Raw genomic sequence first — 23970 nt, 5'->3', positions numbered from 1 at the left:
CAGGCCATCAGATACAATATAAGTTATACATGTTATATATCGTTTTAATCGTAACGACTTGAGGAACATGCATAACAAGTCAGTTTTACCCCAGGGCGAATGGCGTAAAAACACATTTCCCCCAAATAAACAAAATGTGTTTTTTTTTCAATTTCACCACACTTTTGATTTTTTTTCTGGTTTCGCAGTGTACTTTATGCAAAAATTCAGCCTGTCATTGCAAAGTACAATTACTGACGCATAAAATAAGGGCTCATGCGGGTTTCTAGGTGGAAAAATGCAAGTGCTATGGCCTTTTAAGCACAAGGAGGAAAAAACGAAAACGCAAAAATCAAAATTGGCTCTGTCCTTAAGGGGTTAAAATCACCAGTTACGGCAGTCAGTTAGAATGATCAGAACCCCGGATTGGTCAGTGACAGGAGCGCATCTTGTTACTTATTCAAATCAGAAAAAAATGACCACTTTAATCTCACTTTTTACAGCCAGAATCATTTCAGGCAGTGTGATGTGGAGTATAAATTTCTGTGTATTACACCATGTAACAATTTTCCAAAACTTTTTTGTTCCTAGTTGTTAAGTGTGTTTTCCTCATTGTTTGTACCCTAAATGAATAGAAAGAAGTTATTATTCCCTGTAAACTTTGCTTTTGTGGTCAGCACAATGATATTTTGAAATTGATCTATTTTTAAGGATATTCACCATATTTCAAGATACTTAAGAAGCTTCTGGAATTGTGAGAACTATCAAGAAGTTTCTAGAACTATCCAGAATAATCTAGAACTGTACAGAATTGTAGGTAGCTGTATAACTACAGTTATATAGGGCCACTATAGCCCATCCTGAGAGATGGAGAGACATGATCTAATTGATTGGGATTGCATAGTAAGTGGACAATAGCCATCACCGACAAAGGGAAATTGACTTAGACAGACAGGTGTGAATTCATTCTCTATTCAGATTCTAATATCGACAGTATTCACACTTCACCCCACACCCATTACAGAAGGAGCTTAGGAAGGACCACTACTTTCAAATGTATATATAGTGTGTTACTCTGCTACCGGGTGATCAGTCTTGCTCTGCTGAATCCTCAGTACACTCTTGTACTTTGATACTGCATGGAATAAAGATTGAGCATTTTAATTTGCAGTTTGGAGAGACATCCTTTTTCCTTACAGTACACAGCAACTTAGTCAGTTTAGATGGCATCAAGAGGTTGCATACATCCAGCAGACGCATTTTGCTATGTATGTGGCCGGTCTATTTGAGGCTATAGGTATCACCTGTAAGCCGCATGAGTGGCGTCTCTTTATAGACAGCTCATGCAAGAGCCTCAAAGCCGTGCTTCTTCACAATGGGAACAAGTATCCATCTCTTTCTGTAGCTCACCTGGTGCACCTGAAAGAGTAATACACCAGTGTCAAGATGTTGCTAGGTGCCTTGAAGGATGATGAGTACGGCTGGGAAGTTATTGGAGATTTCAAAATTGTGTCATTCCTGATGGGCCTCCAAGGTGGATTTACTAAATATCCTTGCTTTCTTTGCCTTTGGGAAAGCCGGGATACTAGAGCACACTACCACAGGCGGGACTCGCCTCAGCGGACAGAGTTCATTGTGGGGAAGAACAATGTAAAGTGGGAGCCACTGGTGGACCCACGCAAGATACTGATGCCACCACTATACATCAAGTTGGGGCTCCTAAAACAATTTGCCAGGGCTCTAGATAAGGAGTGGATAGCTTTCAATTACCTCCAAGATCTTTTCCCTAAGCTGTCTGAAGCAAAGATTAAAGCTGGTGTCTTCGTCGGACCACAAATCAAGAAGATCATAGAGTGCAGTGAATTTCCCAAGAAGCTAAATAGGAAAGAGAGAGGTTTGGAGATCTGTTTTATTGCTATCCATCTTGGGTTATGGGTTACCTGGGAGCGGCAGCGATCCTTCACATGCGGTTGTTGAGTGTTGTGCCTCCTCTTGCACAACCCCACAAGGTGAGAGTTTTTCATTCATTTCTCTCACCTACCACATACCCTTCTGACCTGTGCTATGGAGCGCTGTTCAAATTTCTTTTACTCAAAATCCATATCATTGATGCTTATCTTGATAAGTTCAAAGAGAACATGGGAGCTTATTCAGAGGAGCAAGGCAAGAGCTTCCACCAGGACATTATGAACTTTGAACGCCATTAGCAAGGACAATATAACAAGGACATGATGGGCGACTATATTTGGAGATTGATTCGTGAATCTGATTTGCAGTATAGTCATAAATCTCGGAAAAACACACACTTCTGAACAGTTTTTGGTAATCTGTGTAGATTTGCAATGCCTATAGTCTTCTTAGTCTGACTGTATAAATGAGAAGATACAAAATCATCTGTTTCCATAATAAAAATTTATAATTTTCGTTGCCGTGGTCACAAAAGCAAAGTTTATGATGAATGTAAGCAATTTTCAATTTGTTTTAGACAATTGGAATAAAACATTAAAAAACTGGGAACAAAACTTGTGTTACATAGTGTTATCAGTGTGATATCAGTGGCCTAAACTCATTTAACCCTGGGTCTTGAAACTGGCATCAAATTGGGCTTTTTTTCTATATATTTTTTAAATTTCCTGGTTACAGGAAAGGAAATGGTAAGCAGAAAATAAGCAATCATCACAGTATGCTGAACGAAACTTTAGTTATAGAGATCGTGAGCGTCAGTACAAGGAGGTGTGCAACAATAAGGGCACAATGGTACACCATAACTTGTAACAGACAAACCAACACATCAGACGTAGGAAGGGGGGGATGCTATGGGTACTGTCCTAGAGGGTGGGCAGATAAGAAGTGTGTTCAACTAGAATTATAAAGTCAGAGGTATTGTCATCCCAGGGTGTCGATATGGAGGACGATAAGGATGCTTTGGGAGGCCAGTCTGGATGAAAGCCCAGTGTCAAGGGCTAGTTTGCATTTCAGCTAGGGAGACCAGGTTTGCTCAAACTTAAGGCCCTATTTCATGGGTCGTTTAGAGGAGCAAATGAACGCTCTCAGCGCTCGTTTGCTCCTTGTTCCCCGCTCGCTGCTGCCGCTATTCAACGCTGCTGCAGCGAGCGGGTGAGGGCGGGAGGGGCGGCGGGGAGCTGCGGGGGAGCTGCCCGGGGGATCGCTGATCGTCCGGGCAGCCCATAGGATACAGCAGTATCTGCTGCCGGTGCTCCTATTCAACGGAGCGACGGCAACAGATTGTTGCTGTATCAGTCGCTTGTTTTTCAACATGTTTAAAAACAAGCAACTGCAACGATCAGCCGACATGAACGATGTCGGCTGATCGTTGCACTCTATTCCACGGGACGATTATCGTCCGTAGCGGCTGATATCGGCCGGATACGGACGATAATCGTTCCTTGGAATAGGACCTTTAGTATCAGACCTTTGCGGCCAACTCACTAACTCTTTCACTGCATCTATCTGGTCAACCTTACCCAGCCGGTCTGCTAAGGATGGCAGGGGGGGGGGGGGTTGTCCTGTTTCCAGAGTGCAGGTATAAGAAGTTTGGCTCCAGTGAAAATGTCAATGTTTTTAGATAGATGAGTTTTCAGAGGGGTAGCCATAAAAGAGCTAGTTGTTAGGTGATGGCAATAGCCAGGTCACACATTGGCTCTTGACGGAACCAAACACTGTGTGCCAGAGTACTTTTGTTCGCACCACACCTCCAGCAGATATCAGTAGTTGGTACTACTGTGTCAGGATTTTATATGAATTCTCTTGTGTGATGATTGAAGTGGAGATATGTAGCTCATCTTTCCAGGTAAGGATGTAAGTTCTCTATAAGGAAGGTGAAGTTGTGTAATTGAAGAAAATTCAATGAGGGCCAATGAATGCTGGTTAAGAATGAGTATTGTGTGCCCCCCCCCCCAAAAAAAAAAAAAAAAAAAAAATCACATAGCGGTCCCTGACTGAGGTATTGTTTCAGTTAATGCAGAGGCATGAGGGGGGGGGGGGGGGGTGACGAAGGTCAGAAAGAATGAGCTCTATTCAGGTAGAAAATCTTTTTCTAATTTTAAGTAGTTGATGTTTTCAAATAGTTAAATGGGTTTGGGCCACTGATCTCACACTGCCAACACACAGAGAGGGATGCCCCGTATCAAACATGGTTGAGTACAGCCGGCCCCAAAGTGGGTCTGGGTGTAAAAACTGGCAACTAATTTGAATAAGTAAGTTTTTCAAAAGGTTAAATTAGTTTGGGCTACTGATCTCACATTAATGACACAGATAGCGAGATGCCTTGCATCAAAGACAGTTAAGTTCAGCCTGCCTCAAGGGGTTCTGGGTGTAAAAGCTGGCAAAAAAAAATTGGGCAGATGGGCATTTTTTTTTCTGATTTGAATTAGTAACAGGTGTTTTCAAAGGGTTTGGTAAGGTTGGGCCATTAACTCCTGCAGTGCCCCAATCGTTGGCATTTAAAACAGTGACAAGCTGCACTCCTGTCACTGACTGATCCGGGGTTCTGATCATTCTAACTGACTGCCTTACTGCATTTTAACTGACTCTTACCTACATTATGGCAGTCAGATCGGTGATCAATGCATAGAGTCTGCCACAGGCAGACTCTATGCATTGAGCATAGATAACACTGATCTATGCTATGCTATGGCATAGCGATGTTCAGTGTTAGTAATCAAATGTAAAAAAGTTAAAAGTCCCCTAGGCATATGGCCAATGTATGTCAATACGACCAATCTTCACAAATATGGTACTATTAAAAACTAGAGAAAAATGACACCCCATACAGCCACGTAGGTGAAAAAGTCACAGTAGGGCTATTTTAATCATACCTATTTAAAAAAAAAGTTTTACTGTTAAAAAAACAAACAAACATTAGAAACCTATAAAAACTGCATATCGCTGTATTCAGACTGACCTATAGAATAAAAATATCATATCAGTTTTAGTATAAAGTGCATAACCTAAACACGGACCGATCCCCCCCCCCCCAACACACACACACACACACAAAAAAAAAATTGCAGAATTGTATTTTTCCCACCTATCTCACCCCATAAATAATATTTTGAGGGTTTCAGCATTAATTTTATGGTACATTGAAAGGAACCATTACAAAGTAAACTTATTTCTGAAAAAAAAGAGTTATTGCTCTTAGAAGGGGAGGAGGAAAAAACGAAAATTGAAAATTGTTGCAGTCATTAAAGTGACACTAACGCCCTTTTTGCATTTTCCATACCTTATTTTATATGCTTGTTCCAGTAAAAAGTGATCTTTTATCATCTGTGAATTGTGCTACCTGGGCGGGGCTTCATGGCCGAAGCGCCACTTAGCTCTGACCACATCACCATATGCCCCACCCCCGTGACGTCATTGGTGCATAGCCCCCCCCCCCCCTCGACGGTCATTGAAACAGGTCAGCCTAAAGGTCAAGGTCTCACCCCTCTAGGTTAACCCATACCAATGGTCACTGAGGGGGCAGGGCCTATGGTGGCGATTTGGGTGGGGCTAAGTGGCGCTTCAGCCATGAAGCCTCGTCCCGGTAGCACAATTCACAGATGATAAAAGATCCCTTTTTACTGGAACAAGCACCATGACGAATGATATAAAATAAGGTAGAAAAATGCAAAATTTACCCTTTACAGCGGTGTAAAGAAGTCATAATGCAAAAAGAGGATGACAGTGTCACTTTAAGGTCATGTTGGGCTCTGCCTTTAAGGGGTTAAAGTGGGCAGATTGACATTTTTTTCTGATTTGAGAAAAGTAACTAGTGTTTTCAAAGGGCTAAATAAGTTTAGGCCACTGATCTTCCAATAGCAGCACACAGAGAAAGGGATGCCCCGTATCACACTCAGTTGAGTCCAGCCAGGCCCAAAATGGTTCTGGGTTTAAAAACTGGCATCAACATGGGCAGATGGGCATTTTTTCCTGATCTGAATAAGTAACTGGTGTTAAAAGGGGTTAAATGGGTTTTGGCCACTGATCTCACACTGCCAACACACAGATTAGGATGTCCTACATCACATTCAGTTGATTCCAAACTCATTTAACCCTACTTTGATGCCAGTTTTTAAACCCAGAACCACTTTGGTCCTGGCTAAACTCTTTTAGCTGTGATGCAGGGCATTCCTCCCTGTGTGCCAGTGTGTGATCAGTGGCCCAAAGTAAGTTTTTTAACATATATATAATTTTTTTTTTTTTTTATTTGACCGTTTTACAATTTTTAATGCCAACCACTGGGTACTTTTAGCCGTTTTTAACTCCATTTCCCTCATTACAATTTTCTTACTGGTAAATTATGATTATTTTTCTGTAAGAAAAATGGCTAAAAATGGAAAAGAAAAATCCTGTAAATAAGAAATGGCTGAATAAGAGACCAACTTCAGCCCTAAACAAGAAACTAGCTGAATAAGAAACCAACTGCCTATTATCGACAGCAACAGATAACAGGCAGCCCTCACACTGTATGTAAGTCCACATTAGCACCTCTCCCCACGGAGTTCACTTAGCAAGCACCCTCCTACCCATCCCCACCCCACAAGGACTTTACTTGGAGCTCCCTTAGTAGGAGCTGATATCCTCAGTTTTGTGTGCTGAGCAGCCAGTGGGTGTTAGGATCAGGACAGAGAGACACAAGGACAGGTGAGCCCTGAAGCTGGCACCCGCCCCACTGCCCCTACCTGCTTGCCTCAGATGCTCTAATTAGCAAACGGACAACTGGATGGCAGTCCCTGATCTCACTACAGTGAATACACAAAACAAAACAAGACAATACACAACACAATAAAGGGAAGGTCAGAAGTCCGAGTCAAAACCAGCCGAGCAAAAAAGTACCAAATCGTGTCCAAAAGAATAGTCAAGTAGTCAAAGCTAGAGTCAGGTAACCAGAATATGAATGCAGGAACGCTAGATCAAGTAACGCCAGGGACTTTCACAGGCAAAGCATAGTAGACTGTGGAGGATATTTATAGGTCCCAGACTCAAGATTACTGACAGCTGATTGGCTGAGTCAGCTGTCAATCTACAATCAGTTCAACACACAAAACAGCTATGCTGATCAGCCAGGGGAGTGAAACCCTGGCCTCTGCTACAACACGGAGTAGCAGAGCAGAGTAGGTAAAAAACATGAGAAGCAGTCCGGCTGCTATGGACGCCGCCGTCGTCGTGCCCCTAGCAACCGGCCTGAGCGGTTATGTATGCTTTGGCTGCACTCATCGGCGACGCCGGGAGCCGAATGCACGGCCCAAGTCCTAACAGTGGGGGAGGTGGTGGACTGGTGCAGAGGTCGCTTCTGGTTGGAGGGGACAAGTATGAGGACTTCTGTCTGGCAGTGTGAAGTGCGCAATGTCATTAGAGAGAGCTAGATGTAAATATTACATCCACCGCTTAACCTGAGTGAGAACTTTAGAACAGGTGCAGAAGAGAAAACACCAGTGGTGGGACACCACATGATATTGTATTCTAAGACACTGTATCTAATCCCACTGTGTGATACCATCTGCAGGGGTGCTGTATCTAATCCCCTATTGTGTGAAATCATCAGCAGGGGTGCAGCATGTAATCCCACTATGTGTGATAGCCTATGCTGAGGCACTGTATCTAATCACACTATGGTGATACCATTTGCAAGGGCGCTATGTTTAATCCCACTGTGTTCATACCATATACTGGTCAGCAGCCAGTGCGTGCCCGGACTGGCAATCTGGCATACCGGGCAAATGCCCGATGGACTTTCCGAATAAACAGTCCATGGGCCACCTTTCTCCCTCTTCACATCACTTTCTGCAGCTGCACAAGTCAGGGTTGTGGGTCACTCATTCAGCTGACCAGCTCACAGTGTGGTGTCCCACCATGGGTGTTACTTGTGTTTATACCCCTTGAAAAAGCTTGTACTTCAAAGTATTAGTGGTGGTGAAGTATTACTTATGTTTTGCCAGTAGATGTTGCTAGTAGCTGTACTGTATGTCTAAGTTTTGCACAGCTGTAGCAGTTAAAGGGTTATATTGTCTCTGTGATCTGTGCACCAATGAGAGCTCTTTCTTTTTTCTACCTATGTCTATTCTTCTCTTTTCCTTGTACTATCTTCTCACTCACCCACAGCACGTTACATAGGCAGTAGGAAGTTGTCACATGGGGAGAGGAAGTGTAGCCACATCTTTATGAGAGTCTTAGTCTGGTTTCTGTAGAGGAAGGACGCAAGCCAGAATGGTCCCTACAGCAGTCAAGCTGGACACTGGCTTATGCCAGGTCCGCTGTTAGAGGACTCTCAACTAGTCAGTATTTAGTGTAGTCTGAGGTGTGATAGTGGACAGACGCACATGGGATGCAAGAGCACTCTCTTCTTGAAAGCAGAACTTCCACACACTATGCAATGCTGAACATAGTGTCAGGGATCATCCAAGCCCACGGCGAGAACCAATCTAAAAGTGCAGGACAGTATCCTAAAGAAAGAGGAACTAATCCGAATAGAGCAAAGTTGCTAGAAGCCTCCGTACTCTATCTTGCATCGAGGGTGTCACCAAGAAACCTTGGCCACTCTGCTCAACCCAGGTAACAAGGTCTTGTGTCATCCTCGAGGATGGGTTGCCCGACACTGGTGGGCAATAGGTGGTGCAAAGACCAAAACAGTAAAAAACCACTAGTAAAAAAGAATGCAACTTAATTTAGTTATTGACACTAATAGTAAGATAGTAAGTAATGCAAGCAACAATATATTACAATTACAGAATGCAGAGCCGCTGGAGTTTTCCTGAGTTTCCAGAGGTATCCTGACGCTTGAACGGAATGGCAGGTATATTTTAACCCTTTGAAGGCCAAACAGTAAACTTTCCCCCTTTCCATTTAATACCTTTTTTTCCTTTGTTTTTCATATATTGTTATCCTGAGGACTGCGTTGGATTTGGCAGACTACGTCAATGACCAGCATTTTTTTAAGATAAAGTTATCAACAAAGGGTGTGGGAATGTTTTTATTTCAATTTAAAAAAAATCTCTGGTGTATTTTTTTTTTTCTTTTCACTTTACAAGCTTAGTTGTGGATGCTGTCTGACAGCTACCACTTCTAAGGGTACTATTAGACAGGCTGATGGGGGCCCGATAATAAATGTAAGCGAGCGCCTATCTGCTAGATCAGCGCTCGTTTACTGGGCTTATTACACAGCCCGATGTTTAACAAGGGCTGCAAGGACATTGTTACCGATGCCCTTGCTTAAACGGTATACTTTACCTATCCAGGCTGCAGGGCTCCTCTTCCTCTATGCTTCTCCCCGGGTACTGGCCAGTGATTGGCTGAGTGGCCTGTCAGCTGAGACAGGCCACTCTGAAGCTGATGCGTGTGGACCCGGGAAGAAGCCCAGAGGAAGATGAGCCCTGCAGCAAGGATAGGTAATGTATATCATCAGTTGGCGGCCGTGCACCGCTATTACACGTAGCGGTGCGCGGTCGGCGCCCCACAATTATAGATCAGAACCTATATCAACGATCAGCCGATGACAACGGCTGATCGTCGGCTGGTCGTTGTCTTTATTACACAGAACGATAATCGGCCGAATCGGCCGATTATCGTTCCATGTAATAGTACCCTAAGGGTATGTGCACACTACAAAAGCAGGGCAGATAACCCCCCGCAGATTCCACCACTCGCTCGCATCTCCGCCCGTGCCACACACTCCATTCTATACAAAGGCTGGTTCCACTGTCCGCCCAAAGAATGAACAGGTTTTTGCCCAGATTTTGTAGTGTGCACATACCCTAAGCCTGTAAAATGAAGAAAAAAAAAACCACACCATTTTTTTTTTTTTTTTTGCACTGAACCTGGAAGCACTGCAATACCAGGTCAATGCCTGGAGAGGACACAGCAAGCTCTTTTTCCATGTCCCTGATCTAAAAATCAATTTAATATATGGTCCCCAGATAGGGGACGTATCAGATATTAAACTAATAAGAACAGATACTACACTTGATCTTAGCCAAAAGGACAAAAAGCGATACACCAGTTTTTTTTTTTATTGAAATAAAACCACCCCATGCCCCCTCTTTGACCATTTTATAAAAAAATAAAGAAAAATTCCAGTCATCGAAGTAGTACACCGAATCCAACATAGTCCTCAGGATACCGATATCTGAAAAAGAAAAAAAAAGAGAGGGGGAAAAAATCCTACCAATTACTCCTCCCTGCTCCAGACTACATGGCATCTTCCTTTGCAAGGTTATGTTCACAAGGCATAAAAGTACGGCCGTTGTTGCCATTGGCAACAATGGCTATACTTTGCACGGTGTGGAACGCTTTCTATTCTTCTATGGGATACACATAGTATACGCTCCGGCCGGGATCCCATACGGCGCAACAAACAACTGACATGTCAGTTTTCTGCAGCCGTAATTCAGTGAATTGTGGCCGCAGAAAGACCTGTCAGTTCACACAATGAAGCGAGCGGCTCCTCACCCTGCCTCTGGTGATACTAAGGTCTGGGTGGTTGTCCTGAGGGGCTGAAGTGGAGACTGAGGACCTGGATCCAGCAAGGGTGCTCTCCCTTCAGGAGGGCTGGCTGCTGTGATACAACTCTTCTAGCCTAGCAAGGCAGGAGTTTATGGAGGTAACTTCTTCCCTGCCGTGTGTGCTGGGGGAGGGATTGTAACTCCCCTGTACTTTCAACTTACTTCAGAGCCGATCACTGTCCGTGTCCTCCTCTCTCTTTACTCTGCAGCCAGGGAGCGGTGACAGAGCTGTCAGAAGCAGCCCCCGCGGGCGGCATCCCACCAGATCAGGTTACCTGATTACAGGAGGGTCACTCAGGAGGCCGGCGGGGGGCGTAAAGTGAAGCGAGAGGAGGACAGCACTGATATCAGCCCTGATTCATGCTGCTGGAGCCATGTATAAGCTGTAACACAGGGCAATCTCGCGATACATGTGTTTCTCTGTTCCCGGCCCGCAGAGGATGCTGGGAACTTCCGGATGGCTGTTTCGTGCCGACTCTTTTGAAAAGAGCCGGCACGAGTCACTAATTAAAACTACTATAACAATGAAAATCTATAACTAAAGTAATTCAAGTTATTTACAAAAGTAAAAATAAGGTAAAAACAAATGCAATTAAGTATTAAACCCAAAAACCCACCTCCCCGTGATTGGTTCTCTTTAAGTCTACCTACAACATTGTAGTGTCATATGCTGACATTTGTCTCATTTCTTCATTGTATGCCTCTCTTAAGTTTGCTTAATAAATTTTTATTGTACTAAAGCCAAAATGTTACCAGGTTACACCATTTATCAGTGTGAATACTGATCAGTAACTGTAAAGAAAAAACTTTAAAATGCATCAGTGAAATTTATCACTGAGATTGAATGTTTTTGTAAGCATAAACTTGTCAGTTTGCAGCTGTGTAGTGGCATTTGCAAAATTCATCATGCTGTTTTTGTGCAGAGTAAGGGACTGTTCACACTGAACAAATTCGGTGGAGCTCTCTGCAGCAGAATCCTGCCTGCCTCGGTGTCAAACAGTGAGTCTATGGGAGGGCTTGTGCGACCACGGCCTCCCATAGCCACTAAGGGAGACGGGATTCCGCCAAATTTCATCAGTGTAAACAGGCCCTAATGGCTAATAATTTTTCCACTCCCTCCATTTGCTTGATGCCCGATGTAGCAGGCCAAATAAACCCCTTCCCAGATTAAACCGGAATATAGTTGAGCATGTATAGCATGCTTTTACTATATTATTATAAAGGGAGCTGACTTTGCTTCATACACAGTGAATATTGGTTGCTATCAGCAGCAGGTACTCACAGTCAATGATGAACATTAACCCCTTAAGGTCAAAGCCAATTTTCGTTTTTGCACTTTTGCTTTTTCCACTTTATGTTTAAAAGGCCATAGCGCTTGCATTTTTTTCCACCTAGAGACGTATATGAGCGCTTATTTTTTGCGAAACCAATTGTACTTTGCAATGACAGGCATTATTTTTCCATAACATATGCTGCGAAACCGGAAAAAAATCATTTGCGCTGTCAAATTTTAAAAAAAAGGAATTTGTTTTGATTTCAGGGAGTTTTGCATTTACGCCGTTCGCCCTATGGTAAAACTGATCAACCTGATCTGCTATTAAGTTCTTAAATGCTGCCATCTATAACAGTTGTGGCATTTAAGTGTGGCAGTGACAGAAACAGCACCTGTCACTGACTGATGGGCACCCTCACAGTGTGATTGTTTAAGTGGTAATCAGTTTTTATGGGAGCCATAGGCCTTCTCATTACCTTTGTGATGTCTGATCAGTATCAACTACTTGAATCTGGCTCAGACAGACACCCCCATTACCCTGAAAAAAATCTACTAGTTTTATTTTTTGTTTTCAATTTCACTTTTTGAGTTTCACAATACTTTTTATTGCAGATTGTTGGGCATCAAGTACAATTGGTCTCACAAAAAACAAACCCCCATATGGCTCTGTATAAAAATATGGCTCTGTGCATTTTTTTTTTAGATTTCGCAGCATATTTTATGAAAAAAAATATGTCTTTACAAATTATTATTGGTGTTGCAAAAAATAAGAACTCATATTCTGTTGGTGAAAAATGCAAGCGCTATGGCCTTTTAACCTAGACGACCATGGACAGTTACGTCATGAATGTCTGTCACTAGACGACCCTGGACGTAACCGTATGTCCTGGGTCTCTAGGGCTCTCAAAGTTAATGACAGGCTGCAGTGATCGTGCTGCAGCCTGTTATTAACCCCTCCTGTCGCTTACCAATTGGGACCCAGGCAGTGTGACTGTGGGTGTCTTGATTGCTTTCACGGACCACCGGAGGTCTCTTACCTTTCTCCGTGCGGTCCGATCGGCGTTCTGCTGATTGAGTCTGCCGCAGGTTGGCTTAACCCTTAGAGGACCCGGCCAATTTCAATTTTTGCGTTTTTGTTTTTTTCCTCCTTGTGCTTAAAAGGCCATAGCACTTTTTTGCGCCACTAATTGTACTTTGCAATGACAGGCCGAATGACAAGGCTGTACATCACCATATAAGGGGAACAGGGATAGATTGGGGTACCGACCACAGAGGCCCACGCGTTCCGTCCGTACCCTCGGACTTCCTCAGGGGTCCACTGGGTCATTTTGGGCTTGGCCCTCAAAGAGTTAAATGGAGGGAATAAAAAACAAAAGTGCAGAAACAGAAATTGGCTGTGTCCTTAAGGGGTTAATATATATTACATTTACACCAGTATACATGTGGATGTTACCCTGTCCTTTTTCACACTGGTGGTTTACCAATTTAATACTACCTCATCACTCCATCATTGTTGTAATAGAATCACTCCATATACTTTCATCCTGGTGTATTTGTGCTGGACTTGAGTTTACATATGGCAGCCAACATAAAGGGTGAGAGCAGCAGCCTCCGATAACAATGAGATGTGTTGTTCTGACTATCTTAGATTCCCTGCAGGCAGTGTTGCTTATCTGCAATTAACCCCTTAAGGACAGAGCCTGAAATGGCCTTAAAGCGTAACTGTCATATTTTTTTTTTTTTATTGCAGAAATCAGTAGTATAAGAGATTTTAAGAAACTCTGTAATAGCTTTAATCAGCCAAAAAAGCCTTCTTCTGTACTCAAGAAGCAATCTCCCAGCCTCCCAAACACAGCCTCCCAAACACATCTTCATTACAGAGAAGCCAGTGAAGACGGGCTCTGCTCTCTCCATTCTATCCTTAAGGAAGGGGGGAGGGGCCAAGGGAGATGAGGGAGCAGGAAGAGGTGACATGAAGGTCAGCTGTTTGTAGACTCTCTGGGCACCTAAGACGCTGGATTCTGGGGTCAGAAAGGTTAGTGCTTATCTATGAACTTACTGAGAGAAGATTGCCGGGTGTTTTACTTTGCAAGACTGCTCCGTGCTCAGTCACTCCTAACAGCCCCTCCCCTCTCCATAGCCAGAAAATGGACACATAAATCCTGCTTCATCTGATGTGAGGGGGGAGACTGGGAGATTGCTTTTTCAGTCTAGAAGGAAACTCATTTGGTTTATAAAACCTATTACAGAGTTTCTTAAAATCGCTTGTACTATTGATATTTAATGTTTAAAAAAAAAATGACCCTGAAATGACAGTTACGCTTTAACCCCTTCGTGCTGCAGCTAGTTTGGGCCTTAATGACCAGGCTAATTTTTCAAAATCTGACCTGTCTCACTTTATGCTCTTATAGCTCAGTGATGCTTTAACGTATGCTAGCGATTCTGAGATTGTTTTTTCGTGACATATGGCACTTTATGTTAGTGGCAAAATTTGGTCACTACTTTGTGTGTTTTTTGTGAAAAACATCAAAATATCATGAAAAATTTTAAAAATTTGCATTTTATGAACTTTGAAATTCTCTGCTTCTAAAAAAAGAAAGTCGTAGCACATAAATTAGTTACTAAGTCACATTACCAATATATCTTCTTTATTCTGGCATAATTTGGTAAACATATTTTACTTTTTTAGGGTGTTATGGGGCTTAGAAATTTATCAGCAAATTATCACATTTTCGTGAAACTGATTTTTTTAGGGACCAGTTCTTTTTTTAAATGGATTTAAAAGTCTGGTATCCTGAAAACCCCCATAAGTGACCCCATTTTGGAAACTACACACCTTAAAGAATTAATCTAGGGGTATAATGAGCATTTTAACCCTACAGGGGCTGGAGGAAAGTATTCACAATTAGGCAGTAAAAAAAATGGAAAATTAAAATTTTCCAATAATATATACGTTTAGATTAAAGTTTCTCAATTTCAAAAGGAATATGAGACAAAAAGCACCCCAAAATTTGTAATGCAGGTTCTCTTGAGTACAACGGTACCCCATATGTGGGCCTAAACCACTGTATGGGCACACAGCAGGGCTCAGAAGGAAGGGAGCGCCAATTAGCTTTTCCAATGCAAATTTTGCTGAAGAAGTTTCTGAGCGCCAGGTGCTTTTGCAGTGCCCCTGTAGTGTCCGCAGAGAGAAAACCCCCCATAAGTCACCCCATTTTGGAAAGTACACCCCTCAAAGAATTCATCTTGGTGTGTGGTGACCATTTTGACCCCACAGGTATTACAGGAAAGTATTCAAAAGAAGACAGTAAAAATGAAAAACTCGAATTCTTCCAATAATATGTTCGTTTAGTTTGATATTTCTCAATTTCACGAAGAACAAGAGGAAAAAAGTACCCCAAAATTTGTAACGCAGGTTCTCCTGAGTACAATGGTACCCCATATGTGGGCATAAACCACTGCATGGGCACACAGCAGGGCTCAGAAGGGAAGGAGCGCCAATTAGCATTTTCAGTGCAGATTTTTCTGAAGAAGTTTCTGAGCGCCAGGTGCGTTTGCAGTGCCCCTGTAGTGTCCGCAGAGTAAAATCTCCCAATAAGTCACCCCATTTTGGAAAGTGCACCCCTCAAAGAATTTATTTTGGGATGTGGTGAGCATTTTGACCCCACAGGTATTTGAGGAAAGTATTCAAAAGTAGACAGTAGAAATGAAAAACTCGATTTTTTCCAATAATATGTTCCTTTAGTTTGAAATTTCTCAATTTCTCGAGGAACAGGAGAGAAATGTCACCCCAATATATGTAAAGCAGGTTCTCCTGAGTAGAACGATACCCCATATGTGGGCATAAACCACTGTATGGGCACACAGCAGGGCTCAGAAGGGAAGGAGCGCCAATTAGCATTTTCAGTGCAGATTTTTCTGAAGAAGTTTCTGAGCGCCAGGTGCGTTTGCAGTGCCCCTGTAGTGTCCGCAGAATAAAATCTCCCAATAAGTCACCCTATTTTGGAAAGTGCACCCCTCAAAGAATTTATTTTGGGGTGTGGTGAGCATTTTGACCCCACAGGTATTTGAGGAAAGTATTCAAAAGTAGACAGTAAAAATGAAAAACTCGATTTTTTCCAATAATATGTTCCTTTAGTTTGAAATTTCTCAATTTCTCGAGGAACAGGAGAGAAATGTCACCCCAATATATGTAAAGCAGGTTCTCCTGAGTAGAACGGTACCCCATATGTGGGCATAAACCACTGCATGGGCACACAGCAGGGCTCATAAGGGAAGGAGCGCCAATTAGCATTTTCAGTGCAGATTTTTCTGAAGAAGTTTCTGAGTGCCAGGTGCGTTTGCAGTGCCCCTGTAGTTTCAGCAGAATAGATTCCCCCCAAAAGTCACCCCATTTTGGAAAGTGCACCCCTCAAAGAATTCATCTTGGGGTGTGGTGACCATTTTTACCCCACAGGTATTAGAGGAAAGTATTCAAAATTGGCCAGTAAAAATGAAAAACTCGAATTTTTCCAATAATATGTTGGTTTAGTTTGAAATTTCTCAATTTGACGAGGAACAGGAGAGAAAACGTACCCCAAAATCTGTAACGCAGGTTCTCCTGAGTACAACGGTACCCCATATGTGGGCATAAACCACTGTATGGGCACACAGCAGGGCTCAGAAAGGAAGGAGCGCCAATTTACAGGAGCAAAACCGCAGCTAGTAATGGTTATTAAAATAGCGCAGTTACTAAAATAAAATAAAAAAAATGAGATTACAGGTAATGTGGGGTGGTTACGGGCAACCAGGGGTGGTTATGGGCAACCTGAGGTGGTTACAGGTAATCTGGGGTGGTTACGGACAACATGGGGTGGTCACGGGCAACCTGCTGTGGTTACGGCTACCTGGGGTGGTTACAGGCAACGTGGGGTGGTTACGGGCAACGAGGGGTGGTTATGGGCAACGTGTAGTGGTCACGGGCAACCTGCTGTGGTTACGGCAACGTGTGGTGGTTACAGGCAACGTGGGCTGGTTACAGGCAACGTGGGCTGGTTACGGGCAATCTGCTGTGCTTACAGACAATCTGGGATGGTTACGGGAAACGTGGGGTGGTTACGGGCAACCTGCAGTGCTTACAGACAATCTGGGGTGGATACGGGCAACGTGGGGTGATTACGGGCAACCTGCAGTGCTTACAGACAATCTGGGGTGGTTACGGGCAATGTGGGGTGGTTACGGGCAACCTGCAGTGCTTACTGACAATCTGGGGTGGTTACGGGCAACGTGGGGTGGTTACGGGCAATGTGGGGTGGTTACGGATAAACTGAAGTTCTTATAGGCAATCTGGGGTGGATACCTGTAATCTGGCATGGGCACCGCAATTTGGAAGGGGTCATTGGCAATTTGGGGTGGTCAGAGGCGCCGTGGCGTGGTCAGAGGCGACGTGTGGTGGTCAGAGGCGACGTGCGGTGGTCAGAGGCGACGTGCGGTGGTCAGAGGCATCGTGGCGTGGTCAGAGGCATCGTGGCATGGTCAGAGGCATCGTGGCGTGGTCAGAGGCAACGCGCGGTGGTTACGTGCAATCTGGGGGGGTTACATGTAATCTGGCATGATTACGGGGAACCTGGGGGAGTTATGTGCAACCTGGAAGGGTTACAGACAATCTGGGATTGTTACTGATAAACTGAAGTGCTTATAGGTAATCTGGGGTGGGTACATGTAATTTGGGGTGGTTACGGGCAATCGGGAGGGGGTCACTGGCAATTTGTGGTGGTTACGGGCAACGTGCGGTGGTTACGGGCAACGTGCGGTGGTTACGGGCAACGTGCGGTGGTTACGGGTAATCTGGGGAGGGGTTAGGGGTAATTTGGGAGTAAACTGCAATTATTACTATAATAAAAAGTGTGTGTTTTATTTTTTTGTATGTTTGTCACTTTTTGTACTTTACACATTCATTTTCACTGTATTACTATGATTACTGTGATATTTTCTATCACAGTAATCATAGTTCAGTGACAGAGACCAAATTGGTCTCTGTCACTTTAAATTTTCAGAGTTGGCTGGTTGTGAAGCGCATGCGCACTTCATAACCAGCCAGGACGTCGAGGAGGAAGCAGCTCCAGGAGCAGGTGAGTATATGGGGAAGGGGGGGGGGGGTGACTGGGGGACGGGGGTGACAGGGGGGGTGGGGGGCGACTTGGGGGGTGGGGGGACATCACTTTTTATCCCCTGTCACCAATCATTCATGGTGACAGGGGATAAAAAGTGCCAGGAGCACATGGTACAAGCGATCAGCGGTATATAGTATATACCGCTGATCGCTTGTACCGGGACCCAACAGGGGGGTCCCCGGTGACTGTCCCATGCTCTCCGCTACCTCCGGTGGCGGAGAGCATGGGGCTTTCATTCATTTGAACTTTTCCATCGCTGTGAACAGACATTAGTCGGTTCACAGCGATGGCGGCGGACATCTTGGAAATGATGCCCGCCGGGGGAGGGGGGTTAGTGATCGCCCTACTAGGGGGGGCTGATCTGAGGTCTGGGGACACTTATTTCATCTCCCCCCGCCGTAGATTCACGGCGGGGGGAGATGAAAGGCGGCGGCAGCACCGGTAATCTCCTTTACCGACGGCCGCCACTATAACGTTAATAGCGGCGATCGTCGGTAAGGGGGGGGGGGGGGGACGGACCCCACACACTGCCCCAACCCCTCAGCTACCTCCGGTAGCCGGGGGGATGGGGTGGGGGCCGTCCCGGCCCCGTAGCCTTATTCTCTGCCATCGCCATAAAAAGCTGATGGCAGCAGAATAAGGACCCTTAGTGACCGCCGTAAAAAGCCGTATCGGCTGTCACTAAGGGGTTAAGGACAGAGACAAATTTTATGAATATGACCTGTGTCACTTTATTCATTAATAACTTCGGGATGCTTTTACCTATCCGGCTGATTCTGAGAATGTTTTCTCGTGACATATGGTACTTTACATTTCTGGTAAATTGGAGTCGATACTTATAACGAATCTTTATAAAAAAAAACAAAATAACGTGAAAAATTGTGAAAAAATAAATTTTTCCAACTTTGAAACTTTTCTGCTTATACAGAAAATGGTTATGCCACATAAATTATATATTAAATAGCATTAGCAACAAGTCTACTTTATGATGGCGGTATTTATTAAACTATTTTTCTTTTTTTTTTTTAGACAAATGAAAGCTTAAAACATTATCAGCAATTTTCCAAATTTTTCCAAAAAATTTCAAAATCAGATATTTTTAGGGACCTGTTCAGGTATACCTTTTATTCACACGTTGTAACAGTGCGGCTGTATTTGGGCTGTAATTGTGCGGCCGTATTTTTGGTGGTTCGTGTGTATGCTTGGAAGTATAGGATATACGGCTGCACAGTGCACACTATGTCTGAATCTACGGCCCTATCGTAAACGGACCCGTAAAAAATGAACAAGACCATTGTTTGCGGCTGAACATGCGGCCGAGGATTGACAGGCGGTCCGTACGGAGTACTTCAAAGTAGCCGGCAATGATGCCGAATGCCGATGCCTCTAATAGTTAATATATTAAATTACTAAAACACATTTTCTTTGTAATCAAGACACTTTCGTTGGTCAATAATTTATTTCTAACGAATCCATCATTTTGCAATTAAATATACTGTTAAAAAAAATAGATATATAAATAAATGTATATTTATCTATATATTTATTTTTTGACAGTATATTTAATTGCACAATGATGGATTCGTTAGAATTAAATTATTGACCAACGAAACTGAATTTATTTGCACGAAAATGTGTTTTATTCATTAAATATTAATTAGTACAGGAAGCTCTATAAGCTGGTAATTCATATTCCCGGCAATAGAGCATTCTGTACTAATCATCACTTTACTTTAATGAAAACATCAAATGTTTCTTCTAATTATGTTATGACAATAGCATTATTAGAAGAAACATTTAGAATTATATGTGCGCTCAGCTGATTGGCTGTTCGGCTGAGCGCACATATAATGAGCCGGTCCGCAGCACAGTGACTTCATTGTGCTGCGGACCAGCGAAGAGGACACATCGGATGGTGAGTATAGAGCTCTCCCCACCCCCTCCCCGGCACTGCACCCCTCCCAGCAAGGAAGGGGGGTCACTTAACCCCTTCCTTGCTGGGATGGGTGCAGTCTGACATCAGTCTGGCCCCCAGGGGGTTAAGGGGGATGCAATACATCCTCCCTTAACCCCTTGGGGGTCAGACTGTAAGCAGCGATCTGTAAAGATGCTGCATACTGTAAGGAGCACAACACCGCTCACAATGATGGGTGTTGTGCTCCTGTTTGTGTGTTTTTTGTGTGTTTCTCCCTTTTTGTTTTTCAGATATCGGTATCCTGGGGATTACGTCGGATTCCATGGACTACGTCGATGACCAGCGGTTGTTCTTTGAATTTTTTAATAAAATGGTCAATGAGGGGTGTGGTGGTGTTTTTATTTGAATAAAAAAATATTTTAAACTTGTGTCTTGTCTTTATTTCTTTACTTTATAGACTTAGTAGTGGAAGCCGTCTAATAGACGGAATCCATTACTAAGTTGGGGCCTAGTGTTAGCCGGTATAAAATGGCTAACACTAACCCCCTATTATTACCCCAGTACCCAATGCCACCAGGGGTACTGGGAAGAGCCGGGTGCCAGTGGTCCCGGAGCGTCAATATTGGCGCTCCTGGACCGGGCGGCAGCAGGCTGGTAAGATTTAGGCTGGGGAGGGCCTAAACCAATGGCTCTTCCCACCCTGGTGTTACCAGGCTGCTGTCGTTTGGTTTTTAACCCGGCTGGTTATAAAAATAGGGGGGACCCTATGCGGTTTTTTTTTTAAATAAATAAATAATTAAAAAAAAACGCATAGGGTCCCCCCTATTTTTATAACCAGCCGGGTTAAAAACCAAACGACAGCAGCCTGGTAACACCAGGGTGGGAAGAGCCATTGTTTTAGGCCCTCCCCAGCCTAAATATTACCAGCCTGCTGCCGCCCGGTCCAGGAGCGCCAATTTTGACGCTCCGGGACCACTGGCACCCGGCTCTTCCCAGTACCCCTGGTGGCATTGGGTACTGGGGTAATAATAGGGGGTTAGTGTTAGCCATTTTATACCGGCTAACACTAGGCCCCAACTTAGTAATGGATTCCGTCTATTAGACGGCTTCCACTACTAAGTCTATAAAGTAAAGAAATAAAGACAAGACACAAGTTTAAAATATTTTTTTATTCAAATAAAAACACCCCCACACCCCTCATTGACCATTTTATTAAAAAAATTCAAAGAACAACCGCTGGTCATCGACGTAGTCCATGGAATCCGACGTAATCCCCAGGATACCGATATCTGAAAAACAAAAAGGGAGAAACACACAAAAAACACACAAACAGGAGCACAACACCCATCATTGTGAGCGGTGTTGTGCTCCTTACAGTATGCAGCATCTTTACAGATCGCTGCTTACAGTCTGGCCCCCCAGGGGTTAAGGGAGGATGTATTGCATCCCCCTTAACCCCCTGGGGGCCAGACTGATGTCAGACTGCACCCATCCCAGCAAGGAAGGGGTTAAGTGACCCCCCTTCCTTGCTGGGAGGGGTGCAGTGCCGGGGAGGGGGTGGGGAGAGCTCTATACTCACCATCCGATGTCCCGATGTGTCCTCTTCGCTGGTCCGCAGCACAATGAAGTCACTGTGCTGCGGACCGGCTCATTATATGTGCGCTCAGCCGAACAGCCAATCAGCTGAGCGCACATATAATTCTAAATGTTTCTTCTAATAATGCTATTGTGATAACATAATTAGAAGAAACATTTGATGTTTTCATTAAAGTAAAGTGATGATTAGTACAGAAAGCTCTATTGCCGGCATATGAATTAACGGCTTATAGAGCTTCCTGTACTAATTAATATTTAATTAATAAAACACATTTTCGTGGAAATAAATTCAGTTTCTTTGTTCAATAATTTAATTCTAACGAATCAATCATTGTGCAATTAAATATACTGTCAAAAAATAAATATATATATAAATATACATTTATTTATATATATATTTATTTTAACAGTATATTTAATTGCAAAATGATGGAATCGTTTACATTTAATTATTGAACAATAAAAGGGACTTTATTAGACAGAAAATGTGTTTTATTATTTCAATATATTAACCATGAGAGACATCGGCTATAGTGCAGAGGATCGCAAACCCCGGTAATAGCAATTCATGTAAACTGTGTTCCCTGCTTTCCCAGATGCATCCAGAGGTGTTTCCATCACTTTCTTAACATTTTATTTCTTATTTTTAGTTGAACCAGATTTCCAAGTAAATGACCGTATGTTTTGAGCCGCATGTCTATTTTTTCCCACGGCCGGAGTTTCACCCGCACATTTACAGCCGCATAAAAAAAACAGCCGCACAGTTACAGCGTGTGAACCCAGCTTTAAAGTGTATTTGAGAGGACTGCATGTTAGAAAGTCCCACAGAGCACCCCATTTCAGAAACCGCACCCCCCAAACTCTGCAAAAGCACATCCAAAAAGTTTTTTACCCTTTTAGAAGAGTCACAGACATAAAAGTTAAGTGTGCAAGAAATTTGAAAATTTTAATTTTCTGTAATCCAATATTTTTCATAATTATAAACCTACTACCAGAGAAATGCACCCCAATATTGATTGCCCCGTTTCAGCAGTTTATAGAAATACCCCATATGTGGCCCTATTGCATTGTTTGACGCAGCCCCAAGCCTCAGATATAAAGGAGCACCTACTGAATTTCAACGCCTCTGTTATATTTGGTCATTTTTGACAGTACCACTTCAGGTTGGCAGAGGCTCTGGGGTGCCAAAACCTAAAAAACACCCCTAAAGGGACACCATTTAGAAAACTACACCCCTCAAGGAATGTAACAAGGGGTGCGGTGAGCATTTGGACCCCACAGGTGCTTCACAGATTTTCAGAACAATGTGGCGTGAAAAAAGAAAAATGTATTTTTTACACTATAATGTTGTTCTAGGCTTCAATTTTTCATTTTCACAATGGGATAAAAGAAAAAAAAAACACAAAGAGTGTAGCGCAGTTTCTCCCGAGTACAGAAATACCCCACATGTGGACATAAAGTGCCAAGCGGGTGCAGGACGAGCCTTTCAAAGGGAAGGAGCACCAATTGGCTTTTGGAAGCTGAATTTCACTGGAATGGATTTCAAGGGTCATGTCGCATTTACAGAGCCCTCGTGCTGCCAAGACACTTGAAACTCCCCACAAGTGACCACATTCTGGAAACTACACCCCTTAAGGAATCTAACAAGGGGAGCAGTGAGCATATGGACCCCACTGGTGACGGGCACAAATGTGGAGAAATGTTACGTGAAAGGGAAATTTTTCATTTTTTCACTTTCACGGCACAAATGTGCCCGTCATCAAGGGGTCCATATCCTCACTGCACCCCTTGTTAGATTCCTTGAGGGGTGTAGTTTCCAGAATGGGGTCACTTGTGGGGGATTTCCAGTGTTTTGGCAGCACGAGGGCTCTGTAAATGCGACATGGCGTTCATCATCCTTTCTGGCCGAATCCAGCCTCCAAAATCCAAATGGCGCTCCTTCCCTTTGGAGGCTTGCCCTGTGCCCACATGGCGCTTTATGTCCACATGTGGGGTATTTACGGACTTGGGGGAAATTGCTCTACACATTTTGTGTGTGTTTTTTTCTCTTTTAACCCCTTTTTCTCTTTTAACCCACTCCTGTTTTCCAGTGTGGGGGACGTCACCTGGAAAATGTTGCCTTGGTGCGATACGGGGTCCGCTCCATGGCTGCTAAATATTAGGGCTCTAATTACTGGTTGTGATATTTTCGGACCGTGCCACAAGCTACAGTAGCTCGGGCAGCAAGGGACCGGAAGAGGAGGTGATGGTTTAAAAGTTATCCCCGTACCGGTGGTAACCTTTATCCAGCAGTGGGAAGATCAGTTCCCCAACGATCTTCCCACTAACTCGGGGTGGGGGCGCATCTGGGGGCTGGATTTGGGTGTCCCTTCCTTCATACACTCTAAGGGTACATGCACACTGCGGAATGGCGAAGGATAACCCTTTGTGCATTCCGCAGCTGGCACCCACCGGCGGACTGATGGAGGCACGCGTCTCCGCTCGTGTCACACTCCATTCTATGCACGGGCGGATTCTGCCCTCTGTCCAAAGAATGAACGTGTTCATTCTCTG

The 23970-nt window shown here is 43.8% G+C and overlaps 1 protein-coding gene and 1 non-coding gene across 3 annotated transcripts in view; both read right to left on the bottom strand.

Annotated features, from left to right (window-relative positions):
• The window catches only part of UST (uronyl 2-sulfotransferase), a 636424-nt gene that overhangs the window by 245516 nt on the left and 366938 nt on the right, over positions 1–23970 (bottom strand). The gene's annotated exons all lie outside the window — the stretch shown is intronic.
• LOC138796103 (U2 spliceosomal RNA) lies at positions 9782–9972 on the bottom strand. The gene has a single exon (XR_011363720.1). It is a non-coding gene; the product is annotated as a U2 spliceosomal RNA (small nuclear RNA).

Source organism: Dendropsophus ebraccatus, chromosome 6 (genome assembly GCF_027789765.1).
Source record: "Dendropsophus ebraccatus isolate aDenEbr1 chromosome 6, aDenEbr1.pat, whole genome shotgun sequence".
Lineage (NCBI taxonomy): Eukaryota > Metazoa > Chordata > Amphibia > Anura > Hylidae > Dendropsophus > Dendropsophus ebraccatus.
The sequence above is the reverse complement of the archived record's forward strand: the minus strand, read 5'-3'. Positions and strand labels throughout refer to the sequence as shown.